The sequence below is a fragment of the Aegilops tauschii genome, chromosome 5 (assembly GCF_002575655.3).
Source record: "Aegilops tauschii subsp. strangulata cultivar AL8/78 chromosome 5, Aet v6.0, whole genome shotgun sequence".
Lineage (NCBI taxonomy): Eukaryota > Viridiplantae > Streptophyta > Magnoliopsida > Poales > Poaceae > Aegilops > Aegilops tauschii.
In genome coordinates, this window is record NC_053039.3 from 305977134 (window position 1) to 305999717 (window position 22584).

Sequence of the window (22584 nt, forward strand, 5' to 3'; positions counted from 1 at the left end):
GGGGTTTCGGGTCTACAAAAGCGCTCGCCGGATTGCTTGCGTACCGCCCTTACGGTCGGGTCTCCTTCGACACGAGTTGTGGTGGATCACCCCGACGTCGAGGGTACACGGTGACATGTTCGTGTGCAAGCACACTTTTGGCGACTCCGCTGGGGAAGAAGTTTCGAACACTCTCTAGCCCGTTCTTACTACGAAGAGATCGTCATCAAGTTGCTGCAATCTACAAAGGAATATGAATACCCAATTCCCCTTTGTAGATCTAAATAATTCATATGTTGTTGCTAGGTCACTTAATGAGCATAATGTATCAGCTAGCCCTAGTTTTATCAATCATGCATCTAATTACGTGCAAGGGCCGATGCAAAATAATCTTCATGCTTCAAATTCTTATGATTTTAGCAACATACAACACATGTATCCTAACTCTCATGCATCGGTAACCCCACAAATTTATATGCCGATGAACAACATGATGGGTCTGGTTAATCAAGTCGAAACACCATATGTAGGAACTTCCAATAGCATGCGACAAAGTGTTTCATCTCTTTATTCATCGGCAACTAATTTGCGATATACTAGTTCAACCATGCCGATGGATGGGATAATTGGCCATGCTACTACTAGCTATTCGGCCAGTTACTCTCAACCGTCATATGTTACACCTCATTTTTCGGCACCGTATACGACTGTAAATGCTCATAATTCGGCTCCGCACCTTCATGGTCATAGCTGAATAAGTGAAAATTTTGCAGGAGTGCACATGCCATCATCTCATATTGGAGCATATAATGCATCCTCTACGCAATTTCACAAACCTCATTGCCGAAAGAATCTAAAAGTATTATGGAGCAATTCCTTACAGAATGGGAAGTGGCTATATGAAAAAGGGATATAGCCGGAAATAACAAGATTAGCGCTCTTTGCCTTGAAGAACATGATAAGGGACTAGTTTCGGATTATAATGCAATAAGAGCTAGAGTTTTGCAAGAAGATGAATCTTTGCCAATTGATAAAATTGACAAACAAAAATACGGTTTTACAAAAATGCATATGCCTTCACCTAGTACTACATCATATTATACACGCCCTACACTATTGCAAAGTTTCGACAACGCCCATGTGTCATTGCCAAAATAATCTAAAAGCATTGAGGGGCAATTATATCCGGAGTGGGGTGAGAATGAGAAAATGCTTAAAACCAATTTTGCCGCTCGCCGCTAGAAGGAGAAAAAGAATTGGCTCAAATAAAAGAAGCATTGCCAATTGGTAGAATCAATGAAAAGGAGGATGACTCAGAACATGAAAGCGCTTCGATTGAAAAAGTGGAATCAAGTAGTATATACTCCGAGTCGATCAAATCCGAAGAGGCAAGCATTATTGAGAAAGGGCATGGCAAGCATAGCCAAATGACCATGCTTGATTTTTTTGAAGTGAATGGAACCTACTTCTTGTCCTGTGAGTTTCGTGCCATAGAAATTGATGAGCTTCAAGGACAAGAACAAGTAGCCGAGCAAAGTTCGGTTGACAAAGATCTTCAATGTAATGACACACGGAAACAAGAAAAGAGGACAACGAGGTGTTGGGAAGCAATCTAGAAGCGAAGCACGGTATTATTTATGTAATGCAACCATCATGCTCTCCCAACCTAATTGATGAGGTATATTTAGCAAATAATTTACCTATATTCCAATTTGGTCATAACTTTGTTGTTGATGCATCTATCAGAAAAAAATTCATAAGCAATATTGAGAGACCAATGAAGAATGGTAATTTGTTTATTATAGATCAAATTATCACAAAGCATATCGGTCAACATATTGCACCATTCAGAAATACCAATAGTGAAAAATTATTACAATCAAAGCTTTTCTCGTTGTCTTTACAGTTTATATCTACATGGGTAGCTTTGCTTGTTTCATACTTAGCTTACACTTGGTCTCAAATGAGGCATGCATGTTCTAACTATTTTTGTTTCAGAAACTTAAACCAAGGTTAGATTCTTTAGAGAAACCCGATGCTAGTATAGTTTCTTATTTTAAGACATGAGAGATAGAGTGCAAAACACAATGCGTAGCCGAATGGGGGGATGCCAAATTCGAACCATTTGTTTGCTTACTGATGTCTACTACACAACTTGTTCTTGTAGACTCGTGTTGGGCCTCCAAGCGCAGAGTTTTGTATGACACTAACAAATTTTCCTCAAATGGATGACCTAAGGTTTATCAATCAGTGGGAGGCGTAGGATGAAGATGGCCTCTCTCAAACAACCCTACAACCAAATAATAAAATGTCTCTTGTGTCCCAAACACACCAAATACAGTGGTAATTTGTATAGGTGCACTAGTTCGGCGAAGAGATGGTGATACAAGTGTAGTAATGATAGTAGATATTGATTTTTGTAATAGTAACAATAAAAAACAGCAAGGTAGCAAGTAACAAAAGTGAGCACAAACGGTATTGCAATGCTTGGAAATAAGGCTTAGGGTTCGTACTTTCACTAGTGCAATCTCTCAACAGTGCTAATATAATTGGATCATATAACCATCCCTCAACGTGCGATGAAGAATCACTCCAAAGTTGTTATCTAGCGGAGAACATAAAAAGAAATTGTTTGTAGGGTATGAAACCACCTCAAAGTTATCCTTTCCGATCGATCTATCCAAGAGTTCGTACTAAAATAACACCAAGTTATCCTTTCTGAGCGATCTAACTAAGAGTTCTGTCACAGCCTGATTTTTGGCCCTTTCTTTTTCTTTTGTTTCTCTGAGATTTTTGCTTGAGTTTCCTTTTTTCGTGGCTATGTGGTCTGGAAACTGAAGAAGATGCCCTCTTCTTTCTTTCCTGAGTGGCTTGTCATCCCCATATCCATTCCTAGACCTTGCCATTTCCATCTTGGACCAAACCCCAATATTCTTTTCCTTGGGAATATTCCTTTCCTATTAAAGGAATAACCCAATTTGCCCTAGGTTGTGAAGCAACCTATATTTCCATCACTCCTAAAATTCCCAAATAATTTTCATAAATTGTTTGGGTCATATATTTCTCAAATATGGCAAAATATTTCATTTGCTATGTTCCACATCATGCTCAATTAATTATTTTCATATTTTGTCCTGAATGGCAGATTGTGAAGCAGGTGCCATTTACCTTTGCCCAATTGACCCCAAACTTTTTGTACATCTTTTCTTGTCCAAATAATTGCCCTTTGCCCAAGCGTATTTCTTGTTCGTGCAAAATGCACACATGTTGGGTCGGTCCCTACACGTGCTCATGAGCCTAACTAATCTCAAGATGCTATGGTGGCTCAGTCTCTTGGAGATGCTCGTAGTATGCTCGTGTATGTAAGCGGCTTTGATTATACTGTGTTCAAGAAAGTCTCTGGTCTCGGGTTCGAATTCCCTTTCTCCCTTTTTATTCCACACCTTTTTTTGCAATAAAACTTTCGATCTATTCATCAACTGTCAAGGTAGTACAAAGAACACTAGAAGTAAAATTTACATCCAAATCTGTAGGCCACCTAGCGACAACTACAAGCACTGGAGCGAGCTGAAGGCGCGCCGCCGTCATCGCCCCGCCCTTATCGGAGCCGGGCAAACATTGTTGTAGTAGACAGTCGGGAAGTCGTCGTGCTAAGACTCCATAGGACTAGCATAACATAATGGGAAGGATCCAACCTGCAGACACACATACGTAGACAAATGAAGACCAGATCCAAGCGGATCCAACAAAGACAGACACCGACAGGGTATCATGAGATCCATCAGAGACATACCTGTTAGCACCAGATTTTGGGATGGTCAAAAATTTAATTAAGATGGCTTCAAATGAAGAAGTGCTCTCAATGAAAAAGTTCGGTAGTGTTGACATGAACATCTTGGAAGTTTGGGCCATCACCGTCTGATCTCATCTCGAGGGCCGAAGTTCTGCTCAGAGTACTAGGATTTTGTGTGCAGAGTACTGTTCAACCAATTACGCCTCCAGGATGGCCTCATATGAGAAAGTGTTCTACATGGATTATATCAATTTTGATATAAAAACGTCTCAATCGGAATTCGTATGAGAAGTCTGCCCCGGAAGTTCCGAGCAAAACTTCCGGGGTGGTTCCGGGCTAAACAGAGACATTGCACCAATGCTCACAGAAAACGGGGTTTTCAATATTATATGCAGATTTGCAGGCCTGGTTTCAACCTCAAAACGACCTTGAATGAAAAAGTGATCAACACACGAGTTTTTCTCCGTTCCAAAATCTACAACTTTGCTTTTTGGACCATCATGATCCGAAGTTATATGCAACCTGTAGATTCAGTGCAAGAGGGTACTTGATATAATTTGAGCCCGGAAGTTCCGACCCTCATAGTCCGAGTTAGGGTAACTTTTTATGATTTGGACATGATTTGAGTTCGTTTCTTGTACGGGAAGTCTATTCGCCTCATATATATGTAAGGGGTGACGGTCAATTGAACAACACACAATCGAATAAATCAATCTATCATACTTTTTCGTGTTCATCTACCTTTTTCTGTCTACCTTGTATCTTGCTTCTCGTTCTTCGTTGTTCTTCGAGATTGGAGGGCAGCGAATTCACGAGGCCTTAGGGGCGGTCAGGTCGGCCTAGGGCAGCTGTAAGGGCATTTCCCTACTTTGTGTTTTGGATGATGATGACAACCCGTTGTTGGTCTAATCGTGTGCTAAGTGCTTCAGGCTCTCGGTGGTTAGGCTTTCATCGGATAGCTATTCTCTCTGGAAGGAAAAGATCGAAGATGGAGTTTTCTACGCTTTTTATCTCTTTGGTCATAGGGAACCCATACTATCAAGAGGGAATCCACATTGGAAAGAGTTGGGGGAATCTTCTCACGTACACTTCCTCACCCCTCTCTTGCCTTCCTTTCTTGTGAGAGAGATCATCTCCCTTCTTATCCTACTGCTTACTGTGGCTTCCCAGCGGTTGTACCGCTGGTTCTTGACGCTTACCAGCTTTGATCGAGCGGTTGTACCGCTGCTTCCGGGCGGTGGTACCGCCACCATGCTCAGCAAAAGCTAGGGCGGTTGTTCCGGTCAAGTACCGCCCAAGTACCGGTCAGACTTCTGTTTTGATGCGGTACTCGGGCGGTGGTGGCCCGGTTGGTCCGGTCGTACCGGTACCACCGGTGTCCGGAGCAGTTCTACTGCTCAGGACTTAGCCGCCCCGAGCGCTCAAGACCAAGCGGTTGCACCGGTCCTGTACCGCTCGACTACCGCACTCAGGGGTGACTCCCTACTGTTTCTATGCAGTAGTCGAGCGGTGGCTGGGCGGTTGGTCCGGTTATTCTCTTAAACCGGTACTACCGCCTGGTCGCCCGGTTGTACCGCCTGGTAGGGTTCTGCACATCAACCGTGAGTCCCGGTTGTACCGGGACAAGGAGCGGTTGTACCGCTGCAGTACAGAAAACGCAGTAACGGTTGGATTTTTAGGGTTGCTATATAAGGGTGCTTCTTCCACCTACCACATTTACCTGTTTCCTCTCTCAATCCACCATTAATGCTACTCAAGCTCTCTTTGCCCAATCTCTCTCTCTCTAGCCACTCAAACTTGTTGATTTGCTAGGGATTGAAGGAGGAGACCTAGATCTACACTTCCACCAAAGGATATTTGCTTCCCCATACTTTCTTGTGTGGATTTTGTTACTCTTGGGTGTTTGAGCACCCTAGATGGTTGAGGGCACCTCGGAGCCATATTCCATTGTGGTGAAGCTTCGTGGTTTCGTTGGGAGCCTCCAATTAAGTTGTGGAGAAGCCCCAACCTTGTTTGTAAAGGTCCGGTTGCCGCCTCCAAGGGCACCAATAGTGGAATCACGGCATCTCGCATTGTGTGAGGGTGTGAGGAGAATACGGTGGCCCTAGTGGCTTCTTGGGGAGCATTGTGCCTCCACACCTCTCCAACGGAGACGTACTTCCCCTCAAAAGGAAGGAACTTCGGTAACACATCCTCGTCTTCACCGGCTCCACTCTTGGTTATTTCTTCCCTTTACTTGTGCAAGCTTATTTGTGCTTGTTTGTGTGCGTGTTGTTGTTGCATCATATAGGTTGCCCACCTAGTTGCATATCTAGACAACCTACTTTGATGCAAAGTTTAATTTGGTAAGGGAAAACTAAAAATTGTTAGTTGCCTATTCACCCCCCTCTAGTCAACTATATCGATCCTTTCAATTGGTATCAGAGCCTCGTCTCTTTATTAAGGACTTTACCGTCCGAAGAGTATGGTTGACGTCGTAGACGGTGTGGAGGAGCACTCCGGTGCGAATCTGGTCTCGTCTACGGGAGATGGGGGAACCGCGGTCTCTCGTGAGGAATTCAATGTGGCGTTGGACACATTGAAAACCTCCATGACGACCGAGGTCGAAAGCATGTTTAATACATTCATAGAAGGGCTTAAACTCTCCACCGCACCGTTGAAAGTGGGTGATCCCGCTAACAAGGTGACGGATGCTACCTCCGACAAGGGGGAAGCTACTAGCGAGAAAGCTCCTTCTTCTAGTGGTAAAAATGGCACCGACATCTTTGCCCATGTGGAACCCCCACTTGTCTATGGTGGACCGCTTCCTTCCACTCATTTGAATCATGCCGGCCCGGCCCCTAAGATTGAGAAGAATGTGGAATTTGATTCTTGGGTCTATCGCTTTAAGCATCACTTAAATCATGTGAACACTAACCTTTGGAGAATCATTGAAGAAGGTTTCTATCCGCATGACCGAAGCAACTTCACTCCTAGAGAAGCCGTGGATAATCAATTCAATGAGAATGCTCTCTTCATCATCCAAGAAGCAATCCCACCCGAAGATCTTCCTCATCTCCGGCCCTACTCCATGGCCAAAGATGCTTGGCACCAAGTGGGTTCCCTCTACCGGGGAAGCGCAAGCATTCAATGCTCCAATTATGAAGTGGTGCAAGATGAAGCCGATGAGTTTGCAATGAAAGAAGATGAAGAACCTCGTGAGCTTTATCGGAGGGTAACCAAACTCGCGGTCTCACTCCGAGATCATGGAAGTAAGGGCACGGATGACAATTGGATCAAGCGCAAATTCCTCAAGGCAATGATGCCCTACCACAAAGCCATGTCCTCCGTCATTTGTCAAAGACCGGACTTCCACACCTTGTCCTCGAGTGAAGTGTTGGATGAGTTCGTTGCTATGAGGATCTTGGACAAGACCGCCGACAATGCGGTACTTCGCTCTCAACGAGTAAAGAAGCCCAACCTTGCTCTAAAGGCCAAGGTTAGTATGGAGGAAGAGGATGAAGAGGAATAAGAGGAGAGCAACCTCGAAGATACAAAGTATGCCTATCATGAACACATGGCTCTTGCTTCAAGGCAATTTTGGAGCAAGAAGAACTCAAGGCCCAACTTCAACAAGAACAATTCAAGTGGCGTAAAAGGCAAGCAACGAGTGAGGACTTGCTTTAATTGTGGCAATGTGAGCCACTTTGTTGCGGAGTGCCCTTATGAGAAGAGGGAAGACAATGGTGGCAAGCTCATCCGAAAGGACAAGGCCAAGTCTTTCCCCAACAAGAGCAACTTCACCAAGAAGACTCCTCCCAAGGCATTGGTGGTACAAGAAGAGTACAATGAGGATGATGATGATGATGAAGATGGTGAGTCGGTTGCCATGGCCTCCGTTGCCATTGCAACAACTTCACGGGCTTCTCTCTTCGACTCACCTAATGAGAACTTCACCGCCAAGTTCCTCATGGCTAAAGCCACCAACAAGGTAACCCCCAACATCAAAACTATCATCATTAATAATCCCTCTTTGACGGATTGCATTGATGAACGTGAGGGGTCTAGTGTGGAGGAAAATGATTTTGAGTCTTTCATGAACAAACTCAAAGGTAAATCCAAGAAGCACTTCGTTGCTCTCTTGGAACAACTTGGTGAAGCCAATAACATGATCGAGGCTCATGAAGATACCATCTCTAAGATGGAGGGGCATAGTCGTGACTATGCCGATGAGATTTCGGATCTTTCCAATGCTCTTGAAGAAGAGCGTGGTCTTCGTTTGGCTCTTGAGGAGTCACACAACGATGATCATGCCAACTTAAAGAAAGATCTTGATCATGCTCTTGTTGTTTCTCGTGTGCTCAATTCCGAGAAAGCCAAACTTGGGGTTGATCTTGCTAGACTCAAGGAGGAGTTTGATATACTTGACAAGGCTCACAAGGCCTTGAAAGGTAGTCATGCTAGCCTCAAGGAGTCTCATGATCAACTCCAAGTGAAGCTAACCAAGGAGAAAGCCACCTTTCCCCATATGGTGTTAATTGATAATGCAAATGCTACTAACCCTTGTTGTGAGCATGTGCATCTTGTTGAGGAGAATGCTAAGTTGAAGGAACAACTTGAGAAAGGCCTTGTGTCGTGCATTCAAGGTGAGAAGAACCTCAACGACCTTTTGAGCAATCAAAAGGAAGTTTTGGGCAAGGAAGGAATTGTGTTCGCACCCATGCCCAAGAATAAGAAGAAGAATGACAAGACCAAACGACCTCCCCTCTCAAGCAAACCTTTGTGAAGGAGGGAGAGGGTGCTTCCAAGGAGAAGAAGAACAATGTGAAGGGTGGCGGTGTCAAGAACGGCAATGCCACCCCTTCCAACAAAGCCGGCGACTTTAACCCTTCTTATGTTTTGTGCCGTGCTAGTGATGGGCATGTTTATGTCAAATTTGTTGGTTCTCCTCATGAGTATATTGAATGGTCTATTTGGGTTCCTAAGACCCTTGTTACTAACATCAAAGGACCCATTACAAAATGGGTACCTAAAACCAAGCATTGATCTCTTGTAGGTGTTTGCTTCCGGTGGGGGATCATGGTTGCTCGATAGTGGAGCTACAAATCATATGACCGGAAGCAAGGACTTGGTGGTGGACGTGCACAAGATTCCATCTATGCCCACCAATGTCGAGTGGGGTGATGCCTCGTCTTCTAAGGTATTGGGACTCGGCAAGGTTGTCATTTCTCATGATCTCACGATCGAGAAGGTCATGCTTGTTGAGTCCCTTGCATACAATTTACTTTCCGTTCGTCAACTTGCAATCATGGGTTTTGCCACTTTCTTTGATATTGATAACGTGGCCCTCTTGTGGAGCAAGACTCTTAAAGTAGCCTTTGTTGGGCATGTCGAGAACGGTCTATATGTGATTAACTTTTTGGAGCGACCCACTAAGACCGCGACATGCCTAATGGCTAAAGTTGATGTGGGATGGCTTTGGCACCGCCACTTAGCCCATGTCAATATGAGATCTTTGCAAAGTCTTCTCAAGGGGGACCATGTCCGTGGACTAACGAATGTTAGTTTTGCTAAAGATCGTGCTTGCAGTGCTTGTATCGAAGGAAAGCTTCATGAGAAGGCTCACCCTCCCACGACTATCATTTACTCGAAGAGGCCTTTGGAGCTCCTTCACTTGGATCTCTTTGGGCCTCCATCCTTTGATAGTCTTGGGGGTAGGAAGTATTGCTTGGTGATTGTGGATGACTATTCAAGATACACTTGGGTGTATTTCTTCAAGAGGAAGAGCGAGACCCAACAAACCGTCATTGACTTTGCAAATGAAGCCCAACGTCAACATAATGCAAAGATCTTGACAATAAGAAGTGACAACGGCACCGAGTTCAAGAACTACACCTTGGATGAGTTTCTTAGTGATGAGGGGATCAAGCATCGATATTCCGCACCTTACACCCCTCAACAAAACGGTGTTGCGGAGAGGAAGAACCGGACGTTGATGGATGCGGCAAGGACCATGATGACGGAGTTCAAGTCTCCATACAACTTTTGGGCCGAAGCCATCAACACCGCGTGTCATGCTTCAAATCGTCTCTATCTCCGCAAAGGCTTGAACAAAACTCCGTATGAGATACTCACCGGTAACAAGCCCAACCTCAAGTACTTCCGGGTGTTCGGGTGTAAGTGTTTCATTCTCAAAAAGGGTGTTCGGTTGTCTAAATTTGAGGCTAGAGCTTATGAGGGCATATTTGTTGGTTATGCTACAAACTCTCATGCTTACCGTGTCCTCAATAAGTCCACGGGGCTTATTGAGGAGACGTGTAACGTGGAGTTTGATGAGAATAATGGCTCCCAAGTGGAGCAAAGTGGCACTTGTGATGTAGGTGATGAAATTCCTCCTCAAGCCATAAGAAGAATGGGTGTTGGTTTTATCCTACCCATTGAGGAACCCCTTGTGGCCGAAGGAGAAGGACAATACTCCACTCAAGTGGAGCCATCACCAACCCAAGGCCACACGCTTTCGAAGAACAAAGTGAAGGCCCTCAACCTCATGAACAAGACCAAGGGCACGATCATGCTCAAGACGGTGTTGAAACACCAAGTGATGCCCAAGGTCAAGTTCTCTCCTCCGAGCAAGCTCAGGATCAAGAACAAGCTCATGACGGCGCTCAAGATGATCAAGTGACCGCTCCTCAACTCACCACTGAGGAGGAATTGGAGCGTCGTGTCGCCAAGATTGCATCCAAGCTCTCCACCAAGGGTCATCTCATGAAAAATGTGCTTGGAAGCATTCAAAAGGGGGTAAGCACTCGTAGACAATTGGCAAACTATTGTGAACATCACGCGTTTGTCTCTTGTGTTGAACCCCAAAAGGTATATGAAGCACTCGAAGATCCGGATTGGCTTAATGCCATGCATGAAGAACTCAACAACTTCGAGTACAAAAATGTGTGGAGATTGGTGCCAAGGCCAACGGGGAACCACAATGTCATTGGAACCAAGTGGATATTCAAGAACAAGCAAGATGCTCATGGGACCATCGTTCGCAACAAGGCAAGATTGGTGGCACAAGGCTACTCCCAAGTCGAGGGTATCGACTACAGTGAAACCTTTGCTCCCGTTGCTCGCCTTGAATCCATTCGTTTGTTGATTGCTTTTGCTTCTCATCATAACTTTAAGTTGCAACAAATGGATGTGAAGAGTGCTTTTCTTAATGGTCCTATTAATGAGTTGGTATATGTCAAGCAACCCCCTGGGTTCGAGGATCCCTACTTTTCCGATCATGTGTATCAACTCGATAAGGCACTCTATGGCCTTAAACAAGCCCCACGTGCGTGGTATGACTACCTTACCGAGTTGTTACAAGACCGTGGATTTGAAGTTGGGCTAATCGACCCCACTCTTTTTACTAAGAAGGCCAAAGGGGATTTGTTTGTGTGCCAACTATATGTTGATGATATTATGTTTGGTTCCCCTAACAAAGCTTTCATTGAGGAATTTGCCACACTCATGACCTCAAAGTTCAAGATGTCTTCCATGGGAGAGTTGAAGTTCTTTCTCGGTTTTGAAGTGAAGCAAAGAAGAGAAGGAACCTTCATCAACCAATCCAAATACACTCAAGACATGCTCAAGAGATTCAAGCTAAGTGATGTCAAGCCGGCTTCCACTCCAATGCCCACCAAGTGCCAACTTGACATTGATCCCAATGGTAAAGCGGTGGATCAAAAGGTATATCGCTCCATGATTGGCTCCTTGCTTTACCTTTGTGCATCTAGACCGGATATCATGTTGAGTGTGGGAATTTGTGCACGGTTTCAAGCCGCACCTAAGGAAAGCCACTTTGTGGCGGTCAAGCGAATCTTTCGATATTTGGCTCATACCCCAAACTTTGGCTTATTGTACCCCAGAGGAGCAAACTTCAAGCTTGTAGGTTATTCGGACTCGGATTGGGCGGGAGACAAAGTGGATAGGAAGTCTACTTCCGGAGGGTGCCAATTCCTTGGTTGCTCTTTGGTAAGTTGGTCTTCTAAGAAGCAAAGTTGTGTGTCTCTCTCATCCACCGAAGCGGAGTATGTGGCGGCCGGTAGTTGTTGTGCACAACTTCTATGGATCAGGCAAACTTTAAAGGATTACGGTGTCATTTGTGACAAAGTGCCTCTTTGGTGTGACAATCAAAGTGCCATCAAGATTTCTCTCAACCGGGTGCAACACTTCAAGACGAAGCATATTGAGATTCGGTATCACTTCATCCGAGATCACATTAGGCGAGGGGAAATCGAGCTCAACTACGTCAACACTCATGATAACCTTGCAGATATTTTCACGAAGCCCTTGGATGAAGCAATATTTCGCGAGTTAAGGCATGAGCTATATATCATTGATTCGAGCACTGTTGCTTGAACCCTTGCACACCCACCATACTCAACTTGTTATCTTGTTTAGATGTAAGCATGGACATAGGGGGAGTGTTGTTCTATCAATGAACTCTCCCTCCCCCCATTATGCATAAATTGATCAACTCTTTCACATTAGCCATTATTGATGGTACTTGTGCTTTAAAGACGAGTTTTGGTCATGGGCCCAAGGATAATTCTTCGCGGTGCCATACCAATTGACTCATACATAGGTGGCTATGGCCACCGACCCTCCTTGGAAGAGTTTGTGCTTTGTGTTTGTCCTCCTTGTCCTTGCCTTAGTTTGTTTTCATAGGCTCTAGGTGTTGGGATCTCCAAGTGTGGTTTTCTTTCGTGTTTTCCTCTTAGGATTTTGGAGATCCTCACTCTTTTATCCAGTGTCCTGTCTATCCCAAGCCTTCCCTGTCCTTGAACCATCTAGTCCAATTGCACATACTTGATCATGGCTTAGGTGATGGTGATCGGACGGTACAACCGGTGCTACAGGCGGTTCTACCGCTGGTGCACTCGGGCTGTCCCGCCCCAGACGGTCTCCCAGCGGTGCTTGAGCGGTTCCACCGCACAACCACTAGGGTGCCCGTCTGGCCGGTACTACCGGTTGGATATGGCGGTACTACCGCTGCCTCTTGGCGACGGAAGTACCGCCTGCTACCACTGGCTAGTACCAGGCAGCGGTACAACCGCTTCCTTGAGCGGTACAACCGCCGCGCGACTTTGGGCCTATTTATACCCATCGGGGCTGGAGGGGATTTCTTTTTCCCTTCTTCCCCAACCCTTCCCATCTTGTGCCCTAGCCGCCGGTCGCCATTGCCTCTGCCCCGGAGTGCTTCTCGCGCTTCAGATCCGTGGGGTCTCCGTGGATTCTCTCCAAGGAGGCCTCCTCCTTCCCGATTTCTTCCCATGGATGCCGGTAATGCCCCACTGTCTTTCGTTCTTCATTCTAGGGTTTGTTCCCTACTTCTAGGGCATTACATGACATTTCGCGTTTATTGTTTAAACTATTGGGTGGAAGAAATCTATTTTTGCCTCCTGCTTAGTTTGCACTTCTTCGAGATTAGAATATGGCTAGTGTGATTCATATTTCGCGGTTAGATCTACTCCCTACTGGTAGTACCACTGTTCAGCGGTTCTACCGCCTCCACGGGCGGTACAACCGCTGGAGCGGTACTACCGGTGGGAGAACCGGTTCAACCGGGATATCTGCACCACGTGGCCCTGTTCTGTTCTCTATGTTTGTGCAAATTATCTATTCCTCTGTTTGTGTGTGCAATCCTCTCATCTTTGCTGGGTTTCTTGTGTTATCCTCGTGTGTGTGTTCAGGTGGCTCTAGTTCTCGCTCTGCTCCTCGCAAGACCAAGAAGATGGCCCGAAGGACCTTGCGCCCGGCTGCGTCTGATGACGAAGAAGAGGTTGTGATTCCCACCAAGCCCACTCGCCGTGAAAAGTCTGCCGCTTCCAAGCAACGTGTGGTGTTGCCGTTGCACCGTTGGAAAGCCAAGGATTGGGAAGCCTTCCGCTCGAAGAATCCTTATGAGGTTCCCATTGCTCCTCGTTGGACCACCGTTCAGTTCCGGAATGAGATGCAAGTGCGGATTGTTCATGAACTCTTTGAGCACAACAAGAACAGGTACGCCAAGCAGTGGACCATCGATATTGACCATTGGAGGAACAACTTGGAGTATTTTGGTGAGGCATTGGCTCTCTGTGAGGAGTTTGATCTTGTCAAGCTCATGTCTGTCAACTGTGACTTTGATGTTCAACTCGTCCATCAGTTCTGTGCCACGGTTCACTTTGGAGAAGATGACGCGTGCACTCTCACTTTCATGTGTCGTGATGAGCTCTTTCAAGTTCCCTGGAGGGATTTTTGCAATGCTATTGGGTATGATGATACCGGTCTGGAAGGAAGGGGTGGCATTCGTCCTCATGATCATCCTGAGTCCATGCCTAAGGAGAAGCTTGCCCCTCTGTACATTCGGGGCCGTGGTATTATTGGAGAATCTAAGGATTTGGTGAAGGTCTATGACATCATGCATCGCGTGTTTCGCAATGTGCTTCTGCCCAAGGTGGGGATCAAGATGAAATCCATGGCTATCTTGTTGACTTGATGGTTGCAATGAAGACCAAGGTGGGCTCTGGGGAAACGTTTGATGTGTCCAACTGGCTGTGGCACGAGATGTTCAACATGGTCATCTACATGAAGGTCCCCATTTATGCTCCGTTTGTCATGTGCTTTCTGAACTCAGTTTGGGAGGTTCGCCGTCTTGGAGAGGCTCTCACTTCTCCCGATAATCTCACTATTCACGAGGTCAAGCTGCTCAAGAAGAAGAAGCATGCCGAGCCTCGCTTCCCTGCCAATGCTCCTGAGGATGTCTATGCCACTTCTGACGATGAGGACTTTGAGATGGAGCCAGGGGCCAAGCCCTCTTGGGTGGACAAGCTCACTGCCAAGGTGAAGAAGACTTTCTGCCTCCAGTCTGACATCCAGAAGAGGATGTATGAGGCCCATGTCAATGAGAAGCATGCCTAGCGTCGTCAAATTGCAATGATGAAGCACCTCAATATGCCGGTTCAGAGTGGCTCTGAGAAGAGCATCACACCGGAGGAGCGTTGGATATCTACCCACAACACCTGGACTGATGATGAAGCTCCTCCCCAGCCCTCCACCTCCTTTACTGCAGCTGACGATACCATGGAGGAATCCGATCACGACGATGATGACGAGTCTGCTGATGAGGATCCAGATGCGACCGAGGAGTCAGAGGAGGACGACTGAGCTCTGGGGCACTAGCTTCGCTCTTTTCCTTTTTGGTGTCTTGATGCCAAAGGGGGAGAGAGTTCTATAGGTCTCGGGATTTGCATGGGTGGTTGTTGCCTTGCTTGGGTTTGTGTTTCCTTTTGTCGTGCGTTGTGTTTGAACTTCAGCTTGTGAACCTTGTTACTTATCTCATCTTGCATGGTGTAAGACATGTGCCTATCTAAGCTATCTTGTTATGGTTATTATCAGTGATATTATTGCACTATTCGTTGTAGTCCATTTTATGGTCTTATTGCTTACTTTCGCTTATCTAGTAGGAGTGGTGAGTCTATAAAATCTAGGGGGAGTCTCGCCCTTAATGGGTGCCAAAACTGGGGCACACATCTAGGGGGAGTCCCGTCTACATTTTCCAGACTTCCCTCGTGCAAATCGTGTTGTTGTCATCATCCACCAAAAAGGGGGAGATTGTAAGGGCATTTCCATACTTTGTGTTTTGGATGATGATGACAACCTGTTGTTGGTCTAATCGTGTGCTAAGTGCTTCAGGCTCTCGGTGGTTAGGCTTTCATCGGATAGCTATTCTCTCTGGAAGGAAAAGATCGAAGACGGAGTTTTCTACGCTTTTTATCTCTTTGGTCGTAGGGAACCCGTACTATCAAGAGGGAATCCACATTGGAAAGAGTTGGGGGAATCTTCTCACGTACACTTCCTCACCCCTCTCCTGCCTTCCTTTCTTGTGAGAGAGATCATCTCCCTTCTTATCCTACTGCTTATTGTGGCTTCCCAGCGGTTGTACCGCTCTCTAGAGCGGTTGTACCGCTGGTTCTTGACGCTTACCAGCTTTGATCGAGCGGTTGTACCGCTGCTTCCGGGCGGTGGTACCGCCACCATGCACAGCAAAAGCTAGGGCGGTTGTTCCGGCCAAGTACCGGTCAGACTTCTGTTTTGATGCGGTACTCGGGCGGTGGTGGCCCGGTTGGTCCGGTCGTACCGGTACCACCGGTGTCCGGAGCGGTTCTACCGCTCAGGACTTAGCTGCCCCGAGCGCTCAAGACCAAGCAGTTGCACCGGTCCTGTACCGCTCGACTACCGCACTCAGGGGTGACTCCCTACTGTTTCTATGCGGTAGTCGAGCGGTGGCTGGGCGGTTGGTCCTATTATTCTCTTAAACCGGTACTACCGCCTGGTCGCCCGGTTGTACCGCTTGGTAGGGTTCTGCACATCAACCGTGAGTCCCGGTTGTACCGGGACAAGGAGCGGTTGTATCGCTGCAGTACAGAAAACGCTGTATTGGCTTTTTAGGGTTGCTATATAAGGGTGCTTCTTCCACCTACCACATTTACCTCTTTCCTCTCTCACTCCACCATTAATGCTACTCAAGCTCTCTTTGCCCGATCTCTCTCTCTAGACACTCAAACTTGTTGATTTGCTAGGGATTGAAGGAGGAGACTTAGATCTACACTTCCACCAAAGGATATTTGCTTCCCCCATAATTTCTTGTGTGGATTTTGTTACTCTTGGGTGTTTGAGCACCCTAGACGGTTGAGGTCACCTCGGAGCCATATTCCATTGTGGTGAAGCTTCGTGGTTTCGTTGGGAGCCTCCAATTAAGTTGTGGAGAGAGCCCCAACCTTGTTTGTAAAGGTCCGGTTGCCGCCTCCAAGGGCACCAATAGTGGAATCACGGCATCTCGCATTGTGTGAGGACGTGAGGAGAATACGGTGGCCCTAGTGGCTTCTTGGGGAGCATTGTGCCTCCACACCGCTCCAACGGAGACGTAGTTCCCCTCAAAAGGAAGGAACTTCGGTAACACATCCTCGTCTTCACCGGCTCCACTCTTGGTTATTTCTTCCCTTTACTTGTGCAAGCTTATTTGTGTTATATACCTTGCTTGTTTGTGTGCGTGTTGTTGTTGCATCATATAGGTTGCCCACCTAGTTTCATATCTAGACAACCTACTTTGATGCAAAGTTTAATTTGGTAAGGAAAAACTAAAAATTGTTAGTTGCCTATTCACCCCCCTCTAGTCAACTATATCGATCCTTTCAGTAGCCCATAGCCGCCTCGCGCCCTGACGGGGTCCCTCCCGGGCGCGTGGGGTTTCAGGTCTACAAAAGCGCTCGCCAGATTGCTTGCGTACCGCGCTTACGGTCGGGTCTCCTTGGACGCGAGTTGTAGTGGATCACCCCGACGTCGAGGGTACACGGTGACATGTTCGTGTGCAAGCACACTTTTTGGCGACTCCGCTGGGGAAGAAGTTTCGAACACTCTCTAGCCTGTTCTTACTACGAAGAGATCGTCATCAAGTCGCTGCAATCTACAAAGGAATATGAATACCAAATTCCCCTTTGTAGATCTAAATAATTCATATGTTGTTGCTAGGTCACTTAATGAGCATAATGTATCAGGTAGCCCTAGTTTTATCAATCATGCATCTAATTACGTGCAAGGGCCGATACAAAATAATCTTCATGCTTCAAATTCTTATGATTTTAGCAACATACAACATATGTATCCTAACTCTCATGCATCGGTAACCCCACAAATTTATATGCCGATGAACAACATGATGGGTCTGGTTAATCAAGTCGAAACACCATATGTAGGAACTTCCAATAGCATGCGACAAAGTTGGGTTGACAAAGATCTTCAATGTAATGACACACGGAAACAAGAAAAGAGGACAACGAGCTGTTGGGAAGCAATCTAGAAGCGAAGCACGGTATTATTTATGTAATGCAACCATCATGCTCTCCCAACCTAATTGAAGATGTATATTTAGCAAATAATTTACCTATATTCCAATTTGGTCATAACTTTGTTGTTGATGCATCTATAAGAAAAAATTTCATAAGCAATATTGAGAGACCAATGAAGAATGGTAATTTGTTTATTAGAAATCAAATTGTCACAAAGCATATCGGTCAACATATTGCACCATTCAGAAAGACCAATAGTGAAAAATTATTACAATCAAAGCTTTTCCCGTTGTCTATACAGTTTATATCTACATGGGTAGCTTTGCTTGTTTCATACTTAGCTTACACTTGGTCTCAAATGAGGCATGTATGTTCTAACTATTTTTGTTTCAGAAACTTAAAGCCAAGGTTAGATTCTTTAGAGAAACCCGATGCTAGTATAGTTTCTTATTTTAAGACATGAGAGATAGAGTGCAAAACACAATGCGTAGCCGAATGGGGGGATGCCAAATCCGAACCATTTGTTTGCTTACTGATGTCTACTACACAACTTGTTCTTGTAGACTCGTGTTGGGCCTCCAAGCGCAAAGTTTTGTATGACACTAATAAATTTTCCTCAAATGGATGACCTAAGGTTTATTAATCTGTGGGAGGCGTAGGATGAAGATGGTCTCTCTCAAACAACCCTGCAACCAAATAATAAAATGTCTCTTGTGTCCCCAACACACCAAATACAATGGTAATTTGTATATGTGCACTAGTTCGGCGAAGAGATGGTGATACAAGTGTAGTAATGATAGTAGATATTGATTTTTGTAATAGTAACAATAAAAAACAGCAAGGTAGCAAGTAACAAAAGTGAGCACAAACGGTATTGCAATGCTTGGAAACAAGGCTTAGAGTCCGTACTTTCGCTAGTGCAATCTCTCAACAATGCTAATATAATTGGATCATATAACCATCCCTCAACGTGCGATGAAGAATCACTCCAAAGTTGTTATCTAGAGGAGAACATAAAAAGAAATTGTTTGTTGGGTATGAAACCACCTCAAAGTTATCCTTTCCGATCGATCTATCCAAGAGTTCGTACTAAAATAACACCAAGTTATCCTTTCTGATTGATCTAACTAAGAGTTCTGTCACAGCCTGATTTTTGGCCCTTTCTTTTTCTTTTGTTTCTCTGAGATTTTTGCTTGAGTTTCCTTTTTCCGTGGCTATGTGGTCTGGAAACTGAAGAAGATGCCCTCTTCTTTCTTTCTAGAGTGGCTTGTCATCCCCATCTCCATTCCTAGACCTTGCCATTTTCATCTTGGACCAAACCCTAATATTCTTTTCCTTGGGAATATTCCTTTTCTATTAAAGGAATAACCCAATTTGCCCTAGGTTGTGAAGCAACCTATATTTCCATCACTCCTAAAATTCCCAAATAATTCTCATAATTTTTTTGGGTCATATCTTTCTCAAATATGGCAAAATATTTCATTTGCCATGCTCCTCATCATGCTCAATTAATTATTTTCCTATTCTGTCATGAATGGCAGATTGTGAAGCAGGTGCCATTTACCTTTGCCCAATTGACCCCAAAATTTTTGTACATCTTTTCTTGTCCAAATAATTGCCATGTGCCAAAATTCAACTTCATTTGCCTAGCCAAGCTTCCTGAGTGATTTTCAAAGTTCCTGTCTGAGGGAAGTGATTGTGAAGGAGGTACAAGCTAGGCATATCCAAATGAGTTGAAATTTTGAAAGGCCCTTCATATGATCAAATCATGACTCTCCACCAAATTTGAGCTCATGTAACTCATCTATGTGAGCCCAGCTCCAAATCTTGGTTTCTGGTCAGATTTTCAGTTTGTGAAGCAACTATATTTTATATTGCTTCATTTAAGCTGAAACTTTTCCAGGGCATTCTCCTGTCCATATAAACTCCCTCCACCAACTTTTGGCCCATTTCATCTAGCCAATTGCCCTGTGCAATTTTTCCAAGTTTCTGGTCATAATAAAGCATTGTGAAGCAAGTACCACTTTGGTATATCCAATTGGTATGAAACTTTTCAGTGTATTAATATGATCAAATAACCCACCTCCTGAAAATTTCAGCTCATGACAATCATGTATATGAGTGCACCTTCATCATCTTTTATTCTGGCCATTATGATGGTTTCTTCAACAAGTGCCCACTAAACTCCTCCTCTTAATCTGATTTTTGGTGATCAACATCACCTTAGTGTCTGATCATCACCAGATAAATTATTTACTTCGTTACCAAGTTGGTGTACCCACTGCACAACACAAACACTTGGCTGCTGATTTGCTTTGGGGCCATCTGCAAATCTCTTCTTTGCCCCTGGACCCAATTATTTCTTCATTTAGACTCAGGGCACTAAGGTCATTCTACTAGACACGGTTGGTCCGGCCGGAACGAGCTATTTGCTCCAGTGCGCGTGGTGATCACGCTTGCGCCATGCAGATTGCAAGCTCTGGCGCGTTCTTGCCCCTGTTCCCGTCTCCTTCCTCCTCGTCTCGACGTCCCTCCGTGTCCTGGAGCTCGCCCGTGCTCTACTACATCGCCCTGCGTTGCTGCTTCGTCGTCGTTCGCCATAAATGCGCCGCTAGCGCCATCCCCGTGCCGCGTCCAGCCGCTGTCCACCATTAGAGCACTGCTCGAGCTCGCTAGCGATGCTCTAGAGCCGTCCCCTCGGCTATATAAGCGTGCCCCGAGTCCTTCCGCAGCTCACCCACTTCTCCCTCGAATCACTTGGCCACCGGAGCGACCTCATCTCGCCGTTTTTCGCCGGAGTTCGCCTCGGCCATCGCGGTCTCTTCTTGTTTCCGGCGATCCTAGCCTCTCCCTCGCAGTTCCACCACCACCAACGAGTTCCTCTCCTCCTGGCGCACCTCCCCCACCTCTTCTTTTTACCCCTGAGTCCCTCGAGGTCGTCTTCCCCGAGCACGGCCGCCGCTCGTTCCTCTCGGGCACCTCCTCGTCCGGCCACCGCGAGCCTCTCCAGCCTTCCCCGACCTCACCATCGTCCTCACCACACCACCACGAGCCGCCCCACCTACTTGCCCCTCGCCGGAGTTGGCCGTAGCACCGAGCATCACCACCGCCCCCACCTCTCTGTCCTCCTCCTGCCTCCTCCCGTCGCCGCCTCCCCTGCCCTCCCCGGCATGCCCCTTCCCCCTGGATGGATGCGGCCGGCCGAGCCGCGCCCGCCGGTGGCCTCTCCCTGGCCGGGGGTGGCCGGAGGAAGCCAGGCCGGCACCGGCGTCATCCTTCCTCGCCTCCTCTGTTCTGTCGAGGAACAAAACGAGGAGGAAGAAGACGACGCCTTGCCCAGCTGGCCAGGCGGACCCCTCTTCCCCGCGGACCCCACCCGTAAGTGAGCCACCACCTTATCCATTTGGATAAGTGGAACCGTTTTCTTGAAATACGTTTTCGGTATATGAAAGCATATTCCCTTCCTCTTTTATGTAAAATGCATTTTCTCAGTTCTGAAAGCGTATTCACTTTGCACTTCGGCTCGAAATACGTTTCTTTGTGCAGAAAATGTATTCTAACCGAAGGCGCTTTCTATTTCAGCTGCCAGGGACTTGTTTGTGGGGAAACATTTTACAGATTGGTCCTTGGTGTTCAACCCCTCATAACTCCGCAACCGTAACTCCGATTGAGGTGAAACCAACGCTCACTTCTTTGTCTCGTCGAGATCTTTCTGTTGGTAACATTTTCACTAGGTGGTCCTGTTGGGGATATTACCACTGGGCGTAAACCGGTCAGGAGAGGCCGGGTTAACCCCATAAGTAGTTTATCTGTATCTGAAGTCCATGAAGATAGACGGTGACGCTTCATGAAGACCCAGGGCCCAAAGCCGGTTTAAGGCCTGTAGACATAAACCGGCATTGATATGTAAACTTGTGTTGCAAGACAGAAGTAGCAGAGACCGAGCCGGACACGATTATGAGCCGGCCTCGGGATTCTGTAAACCGGCGGGCGTCAACCCATGTATATAAGGGGACGACCCGGCGGCGGTTCAAGGACAACAGACAACAACTCGAGACTCAGGCAAAGCGTATTCGCTCCCTGGTCATCGAAACCCCATCAATTCCATCACAACTAGACGTAGGCTTTTACCTTCATCGTAAGGGGCCGAACTAGTATAAAACTCTCTTGCGTCCCTTGACCGCTTTAACCCCTTTAAGCTAACCCGTAGCGATGGCTCCATGACTAAGTCCTTTCTCTAGGACATCTGCCGTGACAAAACCACGACAGTTGGCGCCCACCGTGGGGCTATCGCACGATGGTTTCAAGTTCTTGGAGGGCAACTTCGAAGGACTCAAGGGTTACGCTGTGGGCCGGATGACCAAGAGTCGTCGCGGCAAGCTCTACATCGATGATGTAGGCTGGGGCCCCGAGGCCAGCTCAATCGAGTACGGGTACTGGGTCCCCTTTGGTGGCATACACGTTTTCATTGGCAAGATCGGCGAACCGGGCCCTGAGCCGGACATCTGCACGGACCTCGTTGAAACGGCTCAGCATGCGAGATCTTCCCGGGTCAAGCCTGTCATGAAGCGTGCCTTCATGGGAGTTATCCATGGAGGGGAATCCGAGGATAGATCAGAATCTGGTGGTGAGACCGTCGTTTATTCCGGCGACGAGTCATCGACCGGAGAGACTGAGTCTTTATATCAGTTACAAGATGGCCGGATTGGGGGCTGTTCCGTTGGCGACAGTATTTCGGACCCCTTTGATCTGCCAAACCGGGTTGCGATCTTCATGGCCAGCACGCAACCGGCGCTCCACTCTTCGACTGCAGTGACGATGATTTCCGGATCGGCAGCGGCGGCAGCGGCCGGGGTAGGAGGCCCTGTGCGACCGCCAGCTCAGGTTCTATCTGATTTGTTTGACGCGTTGGCAACGCTGATGGCGGAGGTTAACCCGGCGGATCAGGATGCACACAATGCGGAAATC